General features: G+C 56.2%; 1 long non-coding RNA gene across 1 annotated transcript; it reads right to left on the reverse strand.

Annotated features, from left to right (window-relative positions):
- Nucleotides 1–1,170: 1,170 nt before the first annotated feature.
- On the reverse strand, nt 1,171–12,573 carry LOC142503733 (uncharacterized). Its single transcript, XR_012804077.1, has 3 exons — nt 12,366–12,573; nt 8,954–9,120; nt 1,171–1,304 (listed from the first exon to the last, which is right to left on the reverse strand). It is a non-coding gene; the product is annotated as an uncharacterized LOC142503733 (long non-coding RNA).
- Nucleotides 12,574–13,383: the final 810 nt, after the last annotated feature.

The raw sequence follows: 13,383 nt of genomic DNA on the forward strand, positions 1-13,383 counted from the left end.
TTACACCCCCCCCGGATACAACCTCCCCCGTTACACCCCCCCGGATACAACCTCCCCCGTTACACCCCCGGGATACAACCTCCCCCGTTACACCCCCGGGGATACAACCTCCCCCGTTACACCCCCGGATACAACCTCCCCCGTTACACCCCCGGGATACAACCTCCCCCGTTACACCCCGGGATACAACCTCCCCCGTTACACCCCGGATACAACCTCCCCCGTTACACCCCGGGATACAACCTCCCCCGTTACACCCCGGGATACAACCTCCCCCGTTACACCCCGGGATACAACCTCCCCCGTTACACCCCGGGATACAACCTCCCCCGTTACACCCGGGATACAACCTCCCCCGTTACACCCCGGGATACAACCTCCCCCGTTACACCCCGGGATACAACCTCCCCCGTTACACCCCCCCGGATACAACCTCCCCCGTTACACCCCGGGATACAACCTCCCCCGTTACACCCCCCCGGATACAACCTCCCCCGATTACACACCCCCCCGGATACAACCTCCCCCGTTACACCCCCCGGATACAACCTCCCCCGTTACACCCCGGGATACAACCTCCCCCGTTACACCCCCGGATACAACCTCCCCCGTTACACCCCCCCGGATACAACCTCCCCCGTTACACCCCCCCGGGATACAACCTCCCCCGTTACACCCCCCCCGGATACAACCTCCCCCCGTTACACCCCCGGGATACAACCTCCCCCGTTACACCCCGGGATACAACCTCCCCCGTTACACCCCGGATACAACCTCCCCCGTTACACCCCCCCGGATACAACCTCCCCCGTTACACCCCCCCGGATACAACCTCCCCCGTTACACCCCCGGGATACAACCTCCCCCGTTACACCCCCGGATACAACCTCCCCCGTTACACCCCCCCGGATACAACCTCCCCCGTTACACCCCCCCGGATACAACCTCCCCCGTTTACACCCCCCCGGATACAACCTCCCCCGTTACACCCCCCCCGGATACAACCTCCCCCCGTTACACCCCGGGATACAACCTCCCCCGTTACACCCCGGGATACAACCTCCCCCGTTACACCCCGGGATACAACCTCCCCCGTTACACCCCGGGATACAGCCTCCCCCGTTACACCCCGGGATACAACCTCCCCCGTTACACCCCGGGATAGTGGTACTCACGACAGTCCTCCTCGTCGCTGTTATCAGAGCAGTCATCATCCTCATCACATCTCCACAGGCTGGGAATGCAGCGCTGATTCCTGCACAGGAACTGATTCTCCTCACACGCTGCAGGGGGCAGCACCAGGCCTGGGGGGGATAGGGGCAGGTAACCAGTATGAATGGGGGGGGGGGGGTCGGCAGGTGCGTATGAATGGGGGGGGAGGGGGTCGGCAGGTGCGTATGAATGGGGAGGGGGTCGGCAGGTGCGTATGAATGGGGGGGGGTCGGCATTTGCGTATGAATGGGGGGGGGGTCGGCATTTGCGTATGAATGAGGGGGGGGGTCGGCATTTGCGTATGAATGGGGGGGGGGGGTCGGCATTTGCGTATGAATGGGGGGGTCTTTAGGTGCGTATGAATGGGGGGGTCTTTAGGTGCGTATGAATGGGGGGGGGATCTTTAGGTGCGTATGAATGGGGGGGGATCTTTAGGTGCGTATGAATGGGGGGGGGGTCTTTAGGTGCGTATGATGGGGGGGGGAGTCTTTAGGTGCGTATGAATGGGGGGGGGTCTTTAGGTGCGTATGAATGGGGGGGGTCTTTAGGTGCGTATGAATGGGGGGGGGGTCTTTAGGTGCGTATGAATGGGGGGGGTCTTTAGGTGCGTATGAATGGGGGGGGTCTTTAGGTGCGTATGAATGGGGGGGGTCTTTAGGTGCGTATGAATGGGGGGGGTCTTTAGGTGCGTATGAATGGGAGGGGGGTCTTTAGGTGCGTATGAATGGGGGGGTCTTTAGGTGCGTATGAATGGGGGGGGTCTTTAGGTGCGTATGAATGGGGGGGTCTTCAGGTGCGTATGAATGGGGGGGGGTCTTCAGGTGCGTATGAATGGGGGGGGTCTTTAGGTGCGTATGAATGGGGGGGTCTTTAGGTGCGTATGAATGGGGGGGGTCTTTAGGTGCGTATGAATGGGGAGGGGTCTTTAGGTGCGTATGAATGGGGAGGGGTCTTTAGGTGCGTATGAATGGGGGGGTCTTTAGGTGCATATGAATGGGGGGGTCTTTAGGTGCATATGAATGGGCGGGGTCTTTAGGTGCGTATAAATGGGGGGGGTCGGCAGGTGCGTATGAATGGGGGGGGTCGGCAGGTGCGTATGAATGGGGGGGTCGGCAGGTGCGTGTGAATGGGGGGGGTCGGCAGGTACGTATGAATGGGAGGGTCGGCAGGTGCGTATGAATGGGGGGGTCGGCAGGTGCGTATGAATGGGGGGGTCGGCAGGTGCGTATGAATGGGGGGGGTCGGCAGGTGCGTATGAATGGGGGGGGCGGTAGGTGCGTATGAACGGGGGGGGCGGTAGGTGCGTATGAACGGGGGGGGGCGGTAGGTGCGTATGAACGGGGGGGCGGTAGGTGCGTATGAACGGGGGGGCGGTAGGTGCGTATGAACGGGGGGCGGTAGGTGCGTATGAACGGGGGGCGGTAGGTGCGTATGAACGGGGGGCGGTAGGTGCGTATGAACGGGGGGCGGTAGGTGCGTATGAACGGGGGGCGGTAGGTGCGTATGAAGACGGGGGGGCGGTAGGTGCGTATGAACGGGGGGGGGCGGTAGGTGCGTATGAATGGGGGGGGGGGGCGGTAGGTGCGTATGAACGGGGGGGGCGGTAGGTGCAGGAACGGGGGGGCGGCAGGTGCGTAGGAACGGGGGGGCGGTAGGTGCGTATGAACGGGGGGTCGGCAGGTGCGTAGGGACGGGGGGCGGTAGGTACGTATGAACGGGGGGGCGGTAGGTACATAGGAACGGGGGGCGGTAGGTACGTATGAACGGGGGGGGGCGGGTAGGTGCGTATGAACGGGGGGGGCGGTAGGTGCGTAGGGACGGGGGCGGTAGGTGCATAGGAACGGGGGGGGCGGTTGGTGCGCAGGAGGATGTGTATGTATGGAGGGTTGGTATGTATATGAATGCTGGGGCATGGGGGGGGAGCATATGTGCATGGGGGGAGCATATGTGCATGGGGGGGAGCATATGTGCATGGGGGGGAGCATATGTGCATGGGGGGAGCATATGTGCATGGGGGGAGCATATGTGCATGGGGGGGAGCATATGTGCATGGGGGGGAGCATATGTGCATGGGGGGGAGCATATGTGCATGGGGGGAGCATATGTGCATGGGGGGGAGCATATGTGCATGGGGGGGAGCATATGTGCATGGGGGGGGGAGCATATGTGCATGGGGGGGAGCATATGTGCATGGGGGGGAGCATATGTGCATGGGGGGGAGCATATGTGCATGGGGGGGAGCATATGTGCATGGGGGGGGCGCATATGTGCATGGGGGGGAGCAAATGTGCATGGGGGGAGCAAATGTGCATAGGGGAGCAAATGTGCATGGGGGGGGAGCAAATGTGCATGGGGGAAGCAAATGTGCATGGGGGGGGAGCAAATGTGCATGGGGGGGAGCAAATGTGCATGGGGGGAGCAAATGTGCATGGGGGGAGCAAATGTGCATGGGGGGAGCATATGTGCATGGGGGGAGCATATGTGCATGGGGGGGAGCATATGTGCATGGGGGGAGCAAATGTGCATGGGGGGGAGCAAATGTGCATGGGGGGAGCAAATGTGCATGGGGGGGAGCATATGTGCATGGGGGGGGAGCATATGTGCATGGGGGGGAGCATATGTGCATGGGGGGGGAGCATATGTGCATGGGGGGGGAGCATATGTGCATGGGGGGGAGCATATGTGCATGGGGGGGGAGCATATGTGCATGGGGGGAGCACATGTGCATGGGGGGAGCACATGTGCATGGGGGGGAGCAAATGTGCATGGGGGGAGCAAATGTGCATGGGGGGAGCAAATGTGCATGGGGGGGAGCAAATGTGCATGGGGGGGAGCAAATGTGCATGGGGGGGGAGCAAATGTGCATGGGGGGGAGCAAATGTGCATGGGGGGGGAGCAAATGTGCATGGGGGGGGAGCAAATGTGCATGGGGGGGGGAGCAAATGTGCATGGGGGGGGGAGCAAATGTGCATGGGGGGGAGCAAATGTGCATGGGGGGGGAGCAAATGTGCATGGGGGGAGCAAATGTGCATGGGGGGGAGCAAATGTGCATGGGGGGGAGCATATGTGCATGGGGGGAGCATATGTGTATGGGGGGGAGCATATGTGTATGGGGGGGAGCATATGTGTATGGGGGGGAGCATATGTGTATGGGGGGGAGCATATGTGTATGGGGGGGAGCATATGTGTATGGGGGGGAGCATATGTGTATGGGGGGGAGCATATGTGTATGGGGGGGGAGCATATGTGTATGGGGGGGGAGCATATGTGTATGGGGGGGAGCATATGTGTATGGGGGGGGAGCATATGTGTATGGGGGGGAGCATATGTGTATGGGGGGGAGCATATGTGTATGGGGGGGAGCATATGTGTATGGGGGGAGCATATGTGTATGGGGGGGAGCATATGTGTATGGGGGGGAGCATATGTGTATGGGGGGGAGCATATGTGTATGGGGGGGAGCATATGTGTATGGGGGGGAGCATATGTGTATGGGGGGGGAGCATATGTGTATGGGGGAGCATATGTGTATGGGGGGGAGCATATGTGTATGGGGGGGAGCATATGTGTATGGGGGGGAGCATATGTGTATGGGGGGGAGCATATGTGTATGGGGGGGAGCATATGTGTATGGGGGGGAGCATATGTGTATGGGGGGGAGCATATGTGTATGGGGGGGAGCATATGTGTATGGGGGGGAGCATATGTGTATGGGGGGGGAGCATATGTGTATGGGGGGGAGCATATGTGTATGGGGGGGAGCATATGTGTATGGGGGGGAGCATATGTGTATGGGGGGGAGCATATGTGTATGGGGGGGGAGCATATGTGTATGGGGGGGAGCATATGTGTATGGGGGGGAGCATATGTGTATGGGGGGGAGCATATGTGTATGGGGGGGAGCATATGTGTATGGGGGGGAGCATATGTGTATGGGGGGGAGCATATGTGTATGGGGGGGAGCATATGTGTATGGGGGGGGAGCATATGTGTATGGGGGGGAGCATATGTGTATGGGGGGGAGCATATGTGTATGGGGGGGAGCATATGTGTATGGGGGGGAGCATATGTGCATGGGGGGGAGCATATGTGCATGGGGGGGAGCATATGTGCATGGGGGGGAGCATATGTGCATGGGGGGGAGCATATGTGCATGGGGGGGAGCATATGTGCATGGGGGGGGAGCATATGTGCATGGGGGGAGCATATGTGCATGGGGGGGAGCATATGTGCATGGGGGGAGCATATGTGCATGGGGGGAGCATATGTGCATGGGGGGGAGCATATGTGCATGGGGGGAGCAAATGTGCATGGGGGGAGCAAATGTGCATGGGGGGAGCAAATGTGCATGGGGGAGCAAATGTGCATGGGGGGAGCAAATGTGCATGGGGGGAGCAAATGTGCATGGGGGGAGCAAATGTGCATGGGGGGGAGCAAATGTGCATGGGGGGGGGAGCAAATGTGCATGGGGGGGAGCAAATGTGCATGGGGGGGAGCAAATGTGCATGGGGGGGGGAGCAAATGTGCATGGGGGGGGAGCAAATGTGCATGGGGGGGGAGCAAATGTGCATGGGGGGGGAGCAAATGTGCATGGGGGGGAGCAAATGTGCATGGGGGGGAGCAAATGTGCATGGGGGGGAGCAAATGTGCATGGGGGGGAGCAAATGTGCATGGGGGGGAGCAAATGTGCATGGGGGGGAGCAAATGTGTATGGGGGAGCAAATGTGTATGGGGGGAGCAAATGTGTATGGGGGGAGCATATGTGTATGGGGGGGAGCATATGTGTATGGGGGGGGAGCATATGTGTATGGGGGGGAGCATATGTGTATGGGGGGGAGCATATGTGTATGGGGGGGAGCATATGTGTATGGGGGGGGGAGCATATGTGTATGGGGGGGAGCATATGTGTATGGGGGGGAGCATATGTGTATGGGGGGGAGCATATGTGTATGGGGGGGAGCATATGTGTATGGGGGGGAGCATATGTGTATGGGGGGGAGCATATGTGTATGGGGGGGAGCATATGTGTATGGGGGGGAGCATATGTGTATGGGGGGGGAGCATATGTGTATGGGGGGGAGCATATGTGTATGGGGGGGAGCATATGTGTATGGGGGGGAGCATGTGTATGGGGGGGAGCATATGTGTATGGGGGGGAGCATATGTGTATGGGGGGAGCATATGTGTATGGGGGGAGCATATGTGTATGGGGGGGAGCATATGTGTATGGGGGGGAGCATATGTGTATGGGGGGGAGCACATGTGTATGGGGGGGAGCACATGTGTATGGGGGGAGCACATGTGTATGGGGGGGAGCACATGTGTATGGGGGGGAGCACATGTGTATGGGGGGGGAGCACATGTGTATGGGGGGGAGCACATGTGTATGGGGGGGGAGCACATGTGTATGGGGGGGAGCACATGTGTATGGGGGGGAGCACATGTGTATGGGGGGGAGCACATGTGTATGGGGGGGAGCACATGTGTATGGGGGGGGAGCACATGTGTATGGGGGGGAGCACATGTGTATGGGGGGAGCACATGTGTATGGGGGGGAGCACATGTGTATGGGGGGGAGCACATGTGTATGGGGGGGAGCACATGTGTATGGGGGGGAGCACATGTGTATGGGGGGGGAGCACATGTGTATGGGGGGGGAGCATATGTGTATGGGGGGGGAGCATATGTGTATGGGGGGGAGCATATGTGTATGGGGGGGAGCATATGTGTATGGGGGGGAGCATATGTGTATGGGGGGGAGCATATGTGTATGGGGGGGAGCATATGTGTATGGGGGGGAGCATATGTGTATGGGGGGGAGCATATGTGTATGGGGGGGAGCATATGTGTATGGGGGGGAGCATATGTGTATGGGGGGGAGCATATGTGTATGGGGGGGAGCATATGTGTATGGGGGGAGCATATGTGTATGGCGGGGGAGCATATGTGTATGGGGGGGAGCATATGTGTATGGGGGGGAGCATATGTGTATGGGGGGGGAGCATATGTGTATGGGGGGGAGCATATGTGTATGGGGGGGGAGCATATGTGTATGGGGGGGAGCATATGTGTATGGGGGGGAGCATATGTGTATGGGGGGGGAGCATATGTGTATGGGGGGGAGCATATGTGTATGGGGGGGGAGCATATGTGTATGGGGGGGAGCATATGTGTATGGGGGGGGAGCATATGTGTATGGGGGGGAGCATATGTGTATGGGGGGGAGCATATGTGTATGGGGGGGAGCATATGTGTATGGGGGGGAGCATATGTGTATGGGGGGGAGCATATGTGTATGGGGGGGAGCATATGTGTATGGGGGGGAGCATATGTGTATGGGGGGGAGCATATGTGTATGGGGGGGAGCATATGTGTATGGGGGGGAGCATATGTGTATGGGGGGGAGCATATGTGTATGGGGGGGAGCATATGTGTATGGGGGGGAGCATATGTGTATGGGGGGAGCATATGTGTATGGGGGGAGCATATGTGTATGGGGGGGAGCATATGTGTATGGGGGGGAGCATATGTGTATGGGGGGGAGCATATGTGTATGGGGGGGAGCATATGTGTATGGGGGGGAGCATATGTGTATGGGGGAGCATATGTGTATGGGGGAGCATATGTGTATGGGGGGGAGCATATGTGTATGGGGGGGAGCATGTGCATGGGGGGGAGTATATGTGTATTGGGGGAGCATATGTGTATAAGGGGGAGCATATGTGTATGGGGGGAGCATATGTGTATGGGGCAGATGTGTATGAATGGGGGAGTGGTATGTGTATGAATGGTGGGGTGTGTGGGTGGGGTGTGTGTATGGGGGGTTCTATGTGTATGAATGGGGGGATGTGTATTAATGGGGGTGGTATTTGTGTATGGAGGTGGTGTATGGGGATGGTATATGTGTATGAATGGGGGGATGTGTATGAATGGGGGGGATGTGTATGAATGGGGGGGGATGTGTATGAATGGGGGGGATGTGTATGAATGGGGGGGATGGTATGTGTGTATAGGGGGTGCTATGTGTATTATGGGGGGTGGTATATGTGTATGGGGGGGTGCTAAGTGTTTTATGGGGGGTAACATTTGTGTATGGGGGGGTGTATTAATGGGGGTGGTATGCGTTTATGAATGGGGGGGATGTGTATTAATGGGGGGGTGGTGGTATGTGTGTATGAATGGGGGGATGTGTATGAATGGGGGGTGGTGGTATATATGTATGGGGGGGTGCTATGTGTGAATGGGAGGGGTGCTATGTGTGAATGGGGGGGTGCTATGTGTGAATGGGGGGGTGCTATGTGTGAATGGGGGGGTGCTATGTGTGAATGGGGGGGTGCTATGTGTGAATGGGGGGGTGCTATGTGTGAATGGGGGGGTGCTATGTGTGAATGGGGGGGTGCTATGTGTATGAATGGGGGGGTATATGTGTATGAATAGGGGGGTATATATGTATGAATAGGGGAGATGTGTATGAATAGGGGGGGGTATATGTGTATGAATAGGGGAGATGTGTATGAATAGGGGAGATGTGTATGAATAGGGGGGGTATATGTGTATGAATAGGGGGGGGGTATATGTGTATGAATAGGGGGGGGTATATGTGTATGAATAGGGGGGGGTATATGTGTATTAATAGGGGGAGTATATGTGTATGAATATGGGGGATGTGTATGAATGGAGGGTTTTGGTATATGTGTATGAATGGGTGGGGTATGGGTGAGAGATCGGGTACCGCACTGACCTCTCCCCGCTCCGGTCCCTCGCAGTAGTAGCGGTATTAGTAAGAGGAGGATGAGTAGGCCGGGCTCGGTGCCGGTGCTCCTCATGCTGCCTCCGCCGGGTCCCGGCACTCACATGGAACCGGCAGCCAGAGCACTGACGGCCAGAGCTCCGCCCACTGGGCGGGGCCTGCGGGGATTTTGCTCGCAATTACACGTAGGGATTGACAGGCAGGAAGACACGCCCCATGGGGGCGGGGCGACTGTCACCGACGCCGTGTGACACGCCCACAATGGGTGGGGTTAGGTTATGTTGAGGTGGGCGTGTCGCTGAATTAATTAACCCCTAATCGCCAGCTGTTTATTAAAGAGAATGTGCATGGACAGTTACTACACTTACATATGTGAACCTTTTATACCTTCAGGGCAGTGTATATCCGTGTGTGTACCTGCAGAGCAGTTTGTATTCCTGCAGTACAGGGTATATCCGTGTGTATTCCTGCAGGGCAGTGTATATCCGTGTGTATTCCTGCAGGGCAGTGTATATCCGTGTGTATACCTGCAGTGCAGTGTATATCCATGTGTGTACCTGCAGAGCAGTGTATATCCGTGTGTGTACCTGCAGTGCAGTGTATATCCGTGTGTATGCCTGCAGAGCAGTGAATATCCGTGTGTATTCCTGCAGTACAGTGTATATCCGTGTGTATTCCTGCAGTACAGTGTATATCCGTGTGTATACCTGCAGAGTAGTGTATATCCGTGTGTATTCCTGCAGAGCAGTGTATATCCGTGTGTATACCTGCAGTGCAGTGTATATCCGTGTGTATACCTGCAGAGCAGTGTATATCCGTGTGTATTCCTGCAGTGCAGTGTATATCCGTGTATTCCTGCAGAGCAGTGTATATCCGTGTGTATTCCTGCAGAACAGTGTATATCCGTGTGTATTCCTGCAGAGCAGTGTACACCCGTGTGTATAGAAGAGTAGTTTTTAGAGTGACTCTCAATATTCGTGTGTACACAAAAACATCTTGATAGTTGAAGAAATAATCCAAAAATAGGAACACTATTAAATCCATAGGCTCATATATATATATATAATGCACGGCCCTACAGACTTTTGGCGCGAAAGGACGGCTATATCTAGCAGAAGATATGTGTTTGATAATACACCTTGATAAAGTCCTACGGGATGAAACGCGTTGGTGCGTTTGTCATGTTCATCTCCTTGTGAGTTTATTCATTAAACATCCTCAATTTTACTTTGGAGTTTGCCCGTGACATTTATTTTTTCAAGATTCTCTCCAGTTGCAGTGCACCTTTGCTCCACTCTACCACTATACCCGTGTGTATACCTGCAGTGCAGTGTATATCCGTGTGTATTCCTGCAGTGTATATCCGTGTGTGTACCCGCAGAGCAGTGTATATCCGTGTGTATTCCTGCACTGCAGTGTATATCTGTGTGTATTCCTGCAGTGTATATTCGTGTGTATTCCTGCAGTGCAGTGTATATCTGTGTGTATGCCTGCAGAGCAGTGTATATCCGTGTGAATACATGCAGTGCCGTGTATATCCGTGTATGCCTGCAGAGCAGTGTATATTCATGTGTATGCCTGCAGTGCAGTGTATATCCATGTGAATACATGCAAAGCAGTGTATATCCATGTGTGTAAATGCAGTTCAGTGTATATCCATGTCGCATGTGAATACGTGCTGTGTATATCCATATGTATACGTGCAGGGAAGTGTATATCTGTGTATACGTACAGTATAGAGCAGTGTATATCCGTTGTATACGTGCAGGACAGTGTGTATACGTGCAGGACAGTGTGTATATGTGTGCATACTGTAAGTGCAGGGCAGTGTATATCCGTGTGAATACATGCAGTGCAGTGTATATCCGTGTGAATATGTGCAGAGCAGTGTATATCCATGTGTATAAATGCAGTGCATATCCATGTGTATAAATGCAGTGCATATCCATGTGTATAAATGCAGTGCATATCCATGTGTATAAATGCAGTGCATATCCATGTGTATAAATGCAGTGCATATCCATGTGTATAAATGCAGTGCATATCCATGTGTATAAATGCAGTGCATATCCATGTGTATGTAGCCCTGTTTCCCCCCTGAACAGAGGAACTACTGATGCTGCCTTTCTACTTGTTGGCTCACAGGAGCCTAAGGCCTTGCCCCCGCTGCCTACTACAGCGTCCACGCGCACGAGAGCCCTCCCCGCAATGGCGCCGGGCCCGCTGCGAGGGGGGGCCGCAGTGCTCGCGCGAGAGCTACTCCTGCTCTCAACAGAATTGAGAGCAGGACTCGCGTCGAGCGGCTAGGCACGCCCCCCGGCGGTTCAGCCAATGAGGGCGAACCTGCCGGGTGACGTCATGGCCGCGCCACGGTCACTCCTCCGCCACGCCCCCCCCCGGTCTCTGCTCCTGCAGTGAGCTGCAGACCGGGGAATCGGCTGAACGCGCCGCCAAAAGCGCGGGCGCGCATTACAGCGCCGTGACCGGGGCCTTAGCCTAAGCCTCTGCCACAGAGAGCCTGTGGCGATACACTTACTAATCTGGTGCAGCGCCTCCACCTGGGAGGGATCCCAACAGAGTGGGAGGAGCCCCTCACAGGACCCAACCACAGTGATCACACACTTGCATAAAACAGAAAGTCTTTACTGAACATATATATCTCTTACCACTCTACAATGAATAAGAACACCATACCCACACCCCGCCAAGGCGTACCCCACACCGTGTCCCCACACCGTGTCCACAGTACGAGAGAAGTCCCTTATCCCAATAGTGTCCCCAAAGAACCCACCATTATAGGCGTGATCAGCGCCTGTGATCAGGGCCGTCTTAACGTATGGGCACGATGGGCAGTTGCCCGGGGGCCCCACGCGCCCTGCTGGTATATGAGAGATAATACCGGACATGGGATAGAGCAGGGCTGCTGCTGCTAGGGGGCTGGGCAGCTTCTGATTGGTTGCTGCAGTGTAATTCAGCCAATCGGGAGGTGGCAGGAGCCTGGGGGGTGGGGCCAAAGAGCGGCGGAAAAGCATGCAGCAGAGAGGTGAGGGTGTGTGTGTGTGTGTGTGTGTGTGTGTGTGTGTGTGTGTGTGTGTGTGTGTGTGTGTGTGTGTGTGTGTGTGTGTGTGTGTGTGTGTGTGTGTGTGTGTGTGTGTGTGTGTGTGTGTGTGTGTGTGTGTGTGTGTGTGTGTGTGTGTGTGTGTGTGTGTGTGTACAGACAGTACATACTTCACTGGCAACTTTGTTTAATTGCTCACTCACCCTTACTTTTCTTTTACTATACTAACTGTCTTCCCATTTTCAAGATCTATTAAAAATAACCCCCATTGTAAATTCTCAGAAAGGCTCCATAACTCAGCTCCCATCACCGCAGCATTGCAATCTCTGCAGCACTCTTACTTACTGATCGTCCCCAAGAAGGCAGAGCAGGTTACTTATCCACTGGCATGATTCAATATGCAATTTAAAGCTGGATTTTGAAGTCTAAGGCCTGGTTCCCGCTGCGCCCGGCGGCGCGGGCGGCCGCACGAGCGTTCCCCACCAGCAGGGGAATCCTCCCGAGCTGGTCCCGGTCCCCCCTGGCTGCACAGCTCACTACACGCTGTGACGTGTCAGCCGCTACGGGATTCAAGAGAATTGTAATCCCTAGCGTCGACGCGTCACGTGGTGTGGCTGTGAGCCAATGAGGAGGGGAGGCTTCGGGAGGAGGGGAGGCTTCGGGAGGAGGGGAGGCTTCGGGGAGCGGGGAGGAGAGTGTGGAGGGAAAGCAGCGTGAGTGCCTGTCTGTGCCTGTGTGTGTGTGTGTGTGTGTCTGCCTGTGTGTGTCTGCCTGTGTGTGTGTGAGTGCATGAGTGTCAGCGTGTGAGTTGTGAGTTGTGTGCTGCAGCCGGATACAGTGTCCCTCTCCCAGTGCTGTCTGTACAAGCCCAGCCGATCACACACCTAGGGCAGCTCGCAGCAGCTCCCTGCTGCAGCCTGAGCCCGTGGAGGGGGTGTAGCGGGTCCCCCCGCTTAAACCACGCCCCCTCCTTAAGCCACGCCCCTCCCTCCCACTCCAGCCCGGCTCCCGCTCCCTACAGACCGCATATCGCGGTCTGTGTCTGTCAGCGCCCCGCGTGTCTGCAGTGCTGGCGCGCTGACGGAGAGAGCGGGGCCTTAGCCTAAATTTGAAAGCTGGATGAAGGGATGGGGGGGTAACAGGATGAAGGGAGGGGGTGCGAGAGGATGAAGGGAGGTGGGATGGGGGGTGAGAGGATGAAGGGAGGGGGTGAGAGGACAAAGGGGGGTGGGAGGGTGAAAGGACAAGGGGAGAGAGAGGATGAGGAGGGGTGCAACAATCTTGGAATGTGTGGGAGGAGCAGTAAGATCAGTATTGCTCGCCATGTACAGTATGACAGCAGGTCAGTTATTTATAAATGATC

This window comes from Ascaphus truei, chromosome 10 (genome assembly GCF_040206685.1).
Source record: "Ascaphus truei isolate aAscTru1 chromosome 10, aAscTru1.hap1, whole genome shotgun sequence".
NCBI classification, from domain to species: Eukaryota; Metazoa; Chordata; class Amphibia; order Anura; family Ascaphidae; genus Ascaphus; species Ascaphus truei.